Raw genomic sequence first — 12046 nt, 5'->3', positions numbered from 1 at the left:
AACACAGTCCAGTACACTAGAGAAAATAAACGTATATAACCCAATATTGCTGAGGCTTCATGGGAACTCATATGTATTTATTGCCAGTTGGAGTGTAAAGTTGATCTAATCCTTTTGGAAGGTTATATGATTCTTATCAACAGCCAAAAGACGATTCAAATATTCCGCCTCAGTAATCTCTAGAAATAATTAAAAAGAAAAAGAGCCACATGGACAAAGATGTTTATAGTGACATAATTTCATTATAGAGAAAAATGTGGACAACCTATATGTCAACTCAATAATGTGAAGTATGTTATAGCCTTTAATGTGATGCAGTTTGAACACAATTATTAAAGTGATAAATATGACCCCGTAGAAAGGAGAATGTTAAGCATCACTTAAGTAAAATGGTAGATAATAAAATTATATGCATACTTTTGATGATAGCTCTTAACTACTAATTTACATATAGATAAAGACTGGACATGAACCCCAAATAAAAACTGTATTAGAGTAATAGGTCTGTGGGTGATAGTTTTTCAAAGTGAAAACAACATTTAATTTTTCTGACTGTGAACATGATAGAGGCTCATTCTAAACATCCTATCCTATATAATAAAAGCCTAATGTGCTAAGTGTCTAGTTGTCTGGTCATTTGTTCAACCAATCAAAGTGTAATATGCTAATGAGATGCTAAGGCCGCTCAACCGCTCACTATGATATGCACTGACCACCAGGGGGTAGATGCTCCAACTGGTAATAGTTGACCAGTCAACCAGTTGCTACAATGTGCACTGACCACCAGGGGGCAAATGCTCTGACCGGTAGGTTAGCTTGCTGCTGGGGTCTGGCTGATTGGGACTAAGCGAGATGGGCCGCAGTCCCTCTCTGGAGCCCTCCCGCCATCCCTCTCTGGCTGGCCAACCTCCTGAGTCCCTCCCTGACCCCGATTGTGCACCAGTGGGGTCCCTTGGTCTGGCCTGCACCCTCTTGCAATCTGGGACCCCTCAGGGGATGTCAGAGAGCCGGTTTCGGCCCAATCCCACAGGCCAGGCCAAAGGATCCCACTGGTACACAAATTCGTGTACTGGGCCTCTAGTTTTTCATATAAGAAAGTATAAAGAAAGTAGAAACTAATATGGACAAACATTTAAATCCCACTATAACATGTATATTGCTGTCTGATGTTAATAATAATGAAACTGAAGTAAATTAAAATTTTGATTTATCTATACATATAAAAGCCTAAGTGACCATTCGACCGGTAGCTATGATGTGCATTGTCCACCAGGGGATAGATGCTCAACACACAGGCATGGAAGCATGGAACAGACTGATGATTCTCAGAGGGAATGGGGGAGGGGAAGGGCAGAAAGAGATTAACCAAAGATCTTATATGCATACTAGAGGCCCAGTGTACGGATTCCTGCACCGGTGGGGTCCCTCGGCCTGGCCTGTGGGGATCACACTGAAACCGGCAGTCTGACATCCCCCAAAGGGTCCCAGATTGCGAGAGGGTGCAGGCCAGACCGAGGGACCCCACCGGTGCAGGAATTGCGAGAGGGCAAGGGACCCCACTGGTGCATGAATCCATGCACCGGACGTCTAATTAATTATAATCAAGTTAACTATAATGAAAAAAAAATCATCTTTGCAAAAAGAAGAAAACAAGAATAACACAAAACAAAGGAATTCTTTGACTCCTAAGTTGAATTTCTCCTTCCTCTCCCTGACTCCACCCATCCTCCCACTTTCTGCATTAGGTTTAAATTGCTACCCAAAGCCTTTCCATCAAATTCAGCAAAGCCAACCTGGCCCCTTGCCACATTCAGTCTTACTCCTGTAATCTCTGCATTTTATAAGTATAGAAGAGTTTGGGCCAAGGGGAAAGCTTTAAGGTAACACCAGATATAGTTAATAGTAATTATTATTATTTATTATTGCCGGTGGGGGCTTACTAAGTGCAGGCACTATTTTAAACACTTTCATCAATTACTCAATTTAACCATCACAATAACATTATGAGGTGGGTACTGTTATTAATCTCATTTAAAGATGAAGACACTGAGGCACACAGAGGTTAAGTAACTTGCCAGGGCTGGCATCAGTAAATGGTAACATTAAATTCAAATTTATGCAAATCCACGCAAATTAAAACTAATCTGACTTCAGGGGCCAACCTCTTAGTCACCCCTCAACACTGTTTCCCAGTAAGAGATGAGTACTGCCCATGGGCCCAAGTCTAACAATGGAGTCCCAGGGGTATTCTCTATGTTGAAGATCGAATTATCAACCCCAACCACTACATCTACCCTGAATTGGGGGGCTCTAGGGTGGACCTGGATGCCTTCACACAGCTATCCCATCCCAGCTTTGTGGCCCTCCAGCTGGGGGTATAATGCAAATGATGAGGAATCCTAACCTAAGAAAGCCAAGTACCTTGAAGACTGAAGGGAAAAATCATGTGGCCTGTCTCTAGTTGAACAACATCACAGTGAACTGAAGGCAAGAAAGTGCTATGGTTTCAGAGGGAAGACCATCAGGGGTACCATAAGCATATGAACAAATGGATTGGCTGCAGAGGAGAATTTAATTAACAGCACTCAGGTCTCCACCACTACTCCATCACTCTATCACATTATTTGTTTTGCTTTATACCCTTTTTCTATGCTGTAAAGCTGCAGGGGTAGCATTCTGAGCAGCTGTATATGGCAGCACTACCTACCACTCTCTAAAGTTATCTTGTTCATTTGTTTGTTTATGGCCTGTCCCTCTTTCTTCCCACTGTACACATGTACTCCGTAAGAGCAGAAATCTTGCTTGATTCCTCTGAATTCTAATAATCCCACAATGCCTGGCATATTGTAGGTGCTCAACCAATACTTGCTGAATGAATCAATGAGTACTTAATGGTTGATGACATTTGAAAAGAGGGTGACATGAATACATAAGCCTTACATTCCATCCCATTACAAGACCCAACTGTCAGAATTGACCAAAATCTATAAAAACAGGTGGGCACCTGTATCAGTTCTGGAAACTAGAGACGAATACTGTGGCACGGTCCTCAATGCGTGTCTCTTAGACACAGTGCAGATCTCTCCCTATGTGGTTTGGAGTAGAAAGGAGTATAACCCAGCCAAGTTGGTAAGCACCAAATACAAGAGCTCCCAATATCAGTGGCCTCAAAAATATACTGTTCACATAACACTCAAAAAAAGCCACTTGAAAATGTTTTCTACCAAACCAAGAGATGAATCAAAATGAAGAATGCAAGTTTGGGAAAGTTATGGTTCATAAAAATTATAAAAAGAGTTGGCAACAAGCAAATAAGCCATACAGTAAAGAATCTAAATAATTTCTATACACATAGTTATAAAACAGAATGAAAGTGTAACCATTAGTCTTTCAAAGAGAAAATATATCACTGCTGCCCAAACCCCAGGGTAAAAAATTGCAGATTATACTGATATAAAGAGTAAAGTGGGAGGAAGGAGATATGCTAATTTCCTCATCTTAGAATACATTCTGTTATATAGTTTCTGTGGTTAATTTGAGAAATATAGGTTAAAGCATGTTTTAATTAAGTGTAATTAGTAATAGAGTATAAAGTGGTTTATCTTCAAAATTACCAAAAGGGGAAAAATATAGCAATCAATATAGCAAAAAAATAAAATAAAATAAAAATAAATAAAATTAAATAAAAAGGAATTAAAAGGAAACACCAAGGAAGTACAGAGAGGAAGCATAAAGTAAGATGCTAAAAATGACAAAAATTATCCTCCTATATAAGAAAAACCTAATATGCAAATCGACTGAATGGCAGAACCAGTTGAATGACCAGTTGCTATGATGTGCACTGACCACCAGGGGGAAGACGCTCAATGCAGAAGCTGCCCCTAACCTGCAGGCCCCAGGCCAACCAAGGTGGGTACCACCCCGCTGGTCACCTGCAGAGGGAGGCAACCAGCAGCAGAGGTGAGGGGTGGGGCTGGCTGGCGAGTGGGTGGTGCCAACCCCCCACCCGGATTGCCCTGCTTGTCAGCTCCTGCCGCCAGCCAAGGCCAGTGCCAGCGGCCCCCACCCTTCCTACCCCCGCCCGCAGGTCACCCTGCAGAGGGAGGTGACTGGCAGGTGACCAGCGGTGGTGGCAGGGGTCGGGGCCGGCTAGTGGGCGGCCAGGCTGCGAGCCAAGGTGGGTGCCAACTGGGACCCCCCAATCGCCCCGCCCACCAGTTGCCCCACAGATTGTCCCTGATTGCCAGCCAGGCCTAGGGACCCTACCATATACATTGGGAATAGTCTCTTAGATTTAAAAATTAAAACCTGGCAAGGCTACTCTACTGATGGGGATGTCTGACTGCCAGTTTAGGCCCATAAACCAGCAGTCGGACATCCCCCAAGGGGTCCCAGATTGTGAGAGGGTGCAGGCCAGGCTGAGGGACCCCTCACCCCCGTGCACGATTTTCCTTCACTGGGCCTCTAGTTTATAATAACAACTGTATATAGGCTAATCTATCCTAGTAAACATTACCCTCATTTTGGGATAGGACATTGTCCTTTTTTTAAAATATATTTTATTGATTTTTTACAAAGAGGAAGTGAGAGGGATAGAGAGTTAGAAACATCAATCAGCTGCCTTCTGCACACCTCCTACTGGGGATGTGCCCACAATCAAGGTACATACCCTTGACCGGAATTGAACCTGGGAACTTTCAGTCCACAGGCCGACACTCTATCCACTGAGCCAAACTGGTTAGGGCCAGGACACAGTCTTAAACAAAGTGATTCAGAACAGTCAAAAATAAGGAATGGACCAAGATTGCTCTCATTTCAGGAGAATATTAACATTTACCAATGCTCAGGCCATCACAGAGTCTAAGAGTTTACCAGGTGATTATAATGAGCTGCCAGGGTTTGAGAACTACTGGTGGAGGCAAATGCAAAGTACAAAATAAAAGAGTTTTAATATATCAGACCCTTGGATAATATCAAACTCCTGGATGATGATTTTTTTTCTTCTTCAGGACAATGGATGATGCTCACATTCTAAAGTAAAGAGTCCTCTGGATAGATACCAAGAAACATTTATTTTTGCACCTAGAAAAAGACAGAGCTGATAAACTGACACTAATAGAAAAAGAACATGGCCCTACAAAGTTGGATCTTCCATCCCAAGAGTCAACCCAAACTTGTTGCAACAGGGAAGGAGAAGGGAGTATGCATTGTGTTACACAGGTCTCTCACTGGAAAATTATGATTACACTAGAGGCCCGGTGCACAAAAAGGAAGGGCACTGGGTCTTTTTTTTTTTAATCCTTACCCCAGCCCGACCTGTGCCCTCTCGCAGTCTGGGACCCCTTGGGAGATAACCACCTGCTGGCTTAGACCTGCTACCCAGGTGGCAGATGGCAGGCCCGATCCCGCTCTGGGTCATGTTGCCCCGGGTTGCACACAGCAGGCCCGGATGGCAGCTGGGCAGGCGGTGGATGGTGCTGCTGCCCCGGGTCGCACATGGGAGGCCCTGATGGCAGCCAGGTGGCCGGCAGATGGCACTGCTGCCCTGCCCCACTGCCCCGGGTCACATACAGCAGGCCTGAATGGCGGCCGGCGGATGGCACTGTCCCACCCTGCCTGCAGTATGCAAATTTAACAGTCATCTTTGTTGGGTTAATTTGCATATTCTTCTGATTGGCTGATGGGTGTAGCGAAGGTATGGTCAATTAGCATCTTTGTCTTTTATTAATGTAGATGTTATATTGAAACACTTCTGTTACAGAATAGAGTTTACTTCTCAGTGTCACAAATATGAAAAACAAAAAGTGTTGTGATTGGATCTCGGCACTATCCATCACCCAGGTTAAAAGATGAAAATGAGGTGCCTCTGAAGCCCTTTGGAAGGAGTCACCAGGTTGTGCAAATAGATCTTGATTTTGGAGCAACCTTTATATTAAAAGGCTCCCACATGGCTCAAAATTTTGAAAAATAATAAAGTAGAAAACTCATTAACAAGTGGCTGCAACAATTGTGCATATCAAGTTATTATTTAATATGCTCTTGAGTAGAAAATAAAAAGCTTTTTTAAAAAACCTCTTTATTATCTTTTCTTCTGGTATTGTCACTGCTAGCTTCCCTGCTTTCAAAATGATAACTCAATTTCTAGCGGACTGGTAGAGCAAAACAAAATTCAAAGATGATATTTGAAAAATGGATGATGCTCGCATTCTAAATTAAAGATATGACAGTTATGATACATTATGCCCCAAAGCACTGAAACAGACAAAACGAACTGTTTAAAAAATAGGTAAGAATTAAAAAAAGATATGCTCATCTGAGGCTAAAAGTAAATAAATATAGAGAGGATCTGTAAAACACTTTGAGTGTGAATGTGTTATATGAGACTCTCTAACTTCAAATAAGGAACATCACCTTATTTACAAGTGCCCGTGAAATACTACAGAAATGGACTTTATATTAGGCTGTAAGAAAATCTCCATAAATTCCTCCACAAAGGAAAAACTGTTGGGATACATTTTCTGTTCACAGTTCAAATAAATTAGAAACCAATAATAAAATGATAAATAAAAATCCTAATCACTTGAAAATTTATAAACCTTTTTCCTAAATAAGTTCTTGAGTTCAAAGAAACAACAAAAGCTGTCAATACAGGCTACTTATAATAATAATGATGATAATAGGCCAAAACCATATTTAAGAGCAAATTCATAGCCCTATTCATTATTAAATAATAATACATAAAAAAGTGAAATTAATGTTTAAACTCAAAAAGTTACGAAGAGAATAACTAAATAATAGTAGGGAGAGAAGGAAAAGTAAACTTAGTAAAGATAAAAGCAGAAAGAATAGAGATCAATAAAAGATAAACTTCTCTCTGGCCTACTCAATAAATAGAGATAAGATATAGAAACACAGATAGGACAATAAATTAAGGATATAAGCCAATTATAAAAGAATAGTTTGTATAATATACCAATAAATTTGAAATATTGACAAAATGGAGAATCTCCAAGGAAATTCTGAATCAACAAAATTGTGAGAAGAGAAGAACATAAGAAAACTGAAAAATACCTAGGGAGTAAGTGGCTAGAGCTTTAGAATTTTAAAAAAACTATAATAGTAAAGCCATTAAAATTAATCTTGACACAAATAATCCTACCAAAAGTATGGATGATACATGTATTCACACACCCCTAACTCACAAAAAAACACACTCACAGTGTAAAAAAAAAAATCCTATATGTAAAGCACTAGCAGATCAAATTCAGCCCTGAAACAATAAACAAACATGACCTGTATTAGGAAAACAATAGCACTTCTGGATAGTTAGAAAAGAAAATTTAAAAATGAGAGAGAAACTATTTTCCTGGATGATAACTTCATATTGTAAGATGAGAATAATCCTTAAATCATTGTATAAATATAACAATTCCAGGCAAGACTCAGTCCATTCCTCCCCACCTGCCTAAACTTAAAAAATTATAAGATCTGTTGGAACAAACAGGTGAAAATAGGCAAGCTCTCCTTGAGAGATATGAGAAATAATAACTTATGAGGTGCTGGTGGCATTCTAAGAGTGTTGTATGTTTAATGTCCACTCAGGGCACATGTCCACCTGCATGTGCCAGAGTGGACATTAAACCTGCAACATTCTTAAGAGTGCTTTAACTCACGAACCCTCATAGCAGCCCTCTGCGGTGGATACTATTATTATCCCCATTCTACAGATGCAGAAGCCTAGTCCACGTTCAAGTAAACAGTCACACAGCATGTAAGTGATAGGGCTGGGACATGAACCCAGTCAACAATGAGACCTACTTTCTCCCAGTGAAAGGAGGGCTTGCCAGCTCAGATGTAAAATCATATTATAAAGGTGCAATAATAAAATCTGTATTGTAGTAGCTTCACATGAGAGATCACTGGAACCAAAAAAGAAAGCTCAGAAACAGAAGCATACATCTAAAAATTTAGTATATGATAAAACAGGCTTTCAAATGGGCAGGGTAAAGGCCGATTGCTTGATGAAGGATGCCTGGAAAATGGCTAACAAGTTGTAGAAAAATTAGATCCACACCTCACTCAATGTACCACAGAAGTACTAGGAGAAAATATGAGGAATATTTGTATAATCTCTGAGGTAGGAAAAGGACTTTCTTAGCATTATACCCAAGTTACAAACCATAAGGGAAACAATATTTTCAATTACAGAAATGAAAAACATTTGGAGATAAAGTATTTGCAAGTTATTACAGTTAAATATTTACTATGTTTAACAGATAACAAACTATAATTCATTAGAAAGACAAACACTCAAAATATAAATATAGACCAAGGAAATTAAGAGGTGACTAACAAAGGAATAAAGTTGGTCAATAAAGATGTGGGAAAATGTGCAGTATATTAAAAACCAAAAACTTCAAATAACAGAGCTATCCAATTGGCAACACCACCACATGGAAACTTGCAAAAGATGGAGAGAAGCTGGCAGGGGAGATGGAGACAAAGCAGCCAAGAGGTAGAAGGAAAAACAAAGAGTGGCTTCCAGAAGGAGGAAGGGCTGTCAGTTCTGAGATACAACTAGGGTTCTGTGTGTGAGGAGGATGGAAAACAACCCATTGGCCTGGCCAGCATGGCCCAGTGTCTAAGCACTGACCTATGAACCAGGAGGTCATGGTTCAATTCCTGGTTAGGGCACATGCTGGGTTGCGGGCTTGATCCCTTGTGAGGGTGCTTAGGAGGCAGCTGATAAATGATTCTCATCATTGATGTTTCTATCTCTCTCTCCCTCTGCCTTCCTCTCTGAAATCAATAAAATATATATATACACACACACACAACCCATTGGATTTTTGCAACAAGAGGCTCATTGATGACCTCAGAGAGCAGTTTCCAGGGGTGGTGGACACTGAGGTCAAAATGGATGGGGTGACAAGGGACTGGGAGGCAAGGAATGAACACAGCAAGGGAAGACAACCTGTCAAAGAAGTCTGGATGTGACAAAGAATCTCAGAGAATGGGCAAGATGTGGGTATGAAGAAAGATCACTTTTAAGATAAGAGAGACATGAGAAAAATTAAATTAAAACATTTTTTTATTTGAGAAAGAAGTTGGCCTTTGGAATAAGACAACTTGGGTTTCTTTTTCTTTTTTATAGATTTGAAAGAGAGGAAGAGAGAGAGAGAAACATTGATTTGTTGTTCCACTTATTTATACATTCACTAGAGGCCTGGTGCACGAATTCATGCACCAGTGGGGTCCCTTGGCCTGGCCTGTGGGATTAGGCCGAAACTGGCTCTCTGTCTGTCCCCTGGTGGTCAGTGCACTTCATAGCAAGCAGTTGAGTGGCCTTAGCATTTCATTAGCATATTACACTTTGATTGGTTGAACGAACGACCAGACACTTAGCATATTAGGCTTTTATTATATAGGATTGGTTGCTCCCTGCATATGCCCTGAATGGAGATTAAACCTGCAACCTTGGTGCACTGGGACCAACTGAGCTACCCAGGCCAGACCTGAGAAAATGTAAATGATGATGAGAAGGGCTTGGCAGAAAGAGAGAGGCTGAAGAAACAGGAGGAGGATGAATTACACAAGGCATAGGGAGGTGAGGGAGAATTTATAGCAACATTTTTGAAACAGTGGGTTGCAGCCCACTGTTAGTGACTGGTCATGAAAGAGATGTGGTGGGTCATGAGCTGGATGCTAAAAGAAAAAAAAAGGAAAAGGAAGAGAATGGAAAATATTTGAGTGCATCACAGGTAGTAAAAGGTAAGTGCTGTCTGTGGATCCTGTGTTTCAATTATGTGCGAGTGTGTACTGTGTTGCACTTCTCACTGTGAATTAAAGGTGCTTGAAGGTCCCTGCTCTAAAGCCTAAACGGGATGTACAGTCAATAGGGAGGTTGGTTTTTGATGGGAGAGAAGAGTGCGAATCTGTTATAAAAAGTGGAGAGGTGAGAGGAAGGAAGGAGGGGGATGGGGATGATCTGCAGGCTGTGCCTTTGATATTTGGAAGTTGAAGATGTTTTCTGGGAGGTGGGAGATAACGTCATTTTCCGGTGCAAGGTGAGGAGAGGGGGCTATTCGTGGGCTGGAGAGTGGAGAATGCTCGAGATAGGTTCCATGGAGAAGAGAGAATAGACTGCCTTGAGAAACACAGATGGACTGCTTGGCCCTGCTGCAGGCTTGATCGAGATTGGTGCCACGTATTTGTAGCAGTGCCAATTTGCCTGCGTGGGTGATATTCTCCAGCAGTGCTCACTCAAGCAGGACAGGCCCCATCGGATTATCCTTGCCTCACTGGGTCTCTCTGGACAAGTAAACTGAGGCAGCTCTGCTTATTAATGTACAGCTGCGCTGGAAGCAGAGGCCTTACAAACCCACCCTTGAATTTCTTGCACCTCTTTCTGCTCAGAAGCTCAGTGGACGTTAGTTTTCATCTGCATTGTCTTAACGTCACCTCTGGCACTGGAGCTGCTGGAAGACATCATTTAACTTCATCGGGCCCACAGAGGTTGTGCGTGGTTCTCAAGGTCACATGCGTGAGGGGTGAGAGTGATCACCTGGCAGGGCTCATCCTTATCACAGATCGGATTACGTTAAGACTTGGTTCTCTTGAGGAGGACACGGAGGATGCCTTCTAGAAACTCAGACACATTCCAAAAGGAGTCTCTGGGATAAATGGTCAATGCTGGCCATGCATTCCTAAGCACACAGTATGTCTTCTTATTGGGTTATGAAGTCATGGATTGTGCCCAAGTTTTTGTATTCCTTTTTTTATGGGGGAGGGGGTGTGGTCCAATCCCCAGCACCCAGGCAGGCACGATTTAGGGGCTGCTGCCCCGAGCTAAATTAGCAGGGCACTCATCAGAGCTGATCCCTCCCACATTCCTGAAACTTTCATTCTGTGCCCCAGAGGTCTGTCTGTCTTTTCTAGCTGCCCCTTCACAGTCCTCTGAAAGCGTTCCTCTCCCACCTGACTTCACATCTAGGACATGAAAGGATCTACAGGGGTCCCAAAATATGTATACACACTTTAACAGCTGATAGCTCCACTTTGAAAATGAAATGTACTTTAATAAACACTGCCTTCATAATGAATCAAAGTGTGTGTCTATATTTTTGGGGACACCCTCTATTTCGGGGTCATCTTTGCATCTTGCACGCTCCCTAGAGTACCCCATCCCACACACAACTCCTAAAGTATGCCTTCAGGACAGACCTGTTTTCCAAGCTCCAGACCTATATATCCAATGGTCTTTGAAACATCTCACTTGGGTCGAGGATTGATGGAGTCCCTGCTGTGTGCCAGTCACAGCTCTAGGTATGCCTTGACAACCAACCAGAAGATAACCAAGTCCTCAGCCCTCAGGAAGTTTATATTCTAATAGGTGGCAAAGAACATAAGACAGGGCAGAGGGGAAAAAGTGAATGGAGTCAGGTGGCCTCCTGCCAATAAGGGGGTCAGCATGGCCTGTCTGAGGAGGTGGCGTGGCAGGAGCCAGCCATCCTAAGGGAAGATCACTCCAGGTGGAGGGGATTTTAAGTGCAAAGGCCCGAGGAGGAAATGGGCTTGGTGTATGTGAAGGGTGGAGGGGAGGCTGATGTGACATAGCAAGATGAACCACAGCCAGGCACAAGGGATGAGTTGGAGAGGATGGCGAAAGTCTTTTAGATAATGAGTGTAGATTTTATCAGAGCAATTAAAGTAACTAGATCCAAAACTGAACTCCTAGTCTTCTTCCCCTAACCTAGTTCTCTTAGAATCTAGGACAGCAGTTCTTAACCTGTGGGTCATGACCCCTTTAGGGGTCGAATGATCCTTTCACAGGGGTCGCCTAAGACCATCAAAAAACACATATATAATTATATATTGTTTTTGTGATTAATCACTATGCTTTAATTACCGTATTTGCCGGTGTATAAGACGATTTTTTGGCCCTGAAAAATATGCCTCCAAGTGGGGGGTCGTCTTATACGCCAGGTACACTTCAGATAGACTGCCCATAGTGCTTGCCCCCTGGGTGAGAGGTGGAAAAGGCAGG

General features: G+C 42.1%; 1 protein-coding gene across 1 annotated transcript in view; it reads right to left on the bottom strand.

The window, feature by feature from the left end:
* Positions 1 to 12046, bottom strand: part of CSMD2 (CUB and Sushi multiple domains 2) — a 495158-nt gene that overhangs the window by 182955 nt on the left and 300157 nt on the right. The gene's annotated exons all lie outside the window — the stretch shown is intronic.

This window comes from Myotis davidii, unplaced genomic scaffold (assembly GCF_000327345.1).
Source record: "Myotis davidii unplaced genomic scaffold, ASM32734v1 scaffold88, whole genome shotgun sequence".
NCBI classification, from domain to species: domain Eukaryota; kingdom Metazoa; phylum Chordata; class Mammalia; order Chiroptera; family Vespertilionidae; genus Myotis; species Myotis davidii.
Note: the sequence above shows the minus strand (reverse complement) of the source record. Positions and strands in the feature narration are given on the sequence as shown.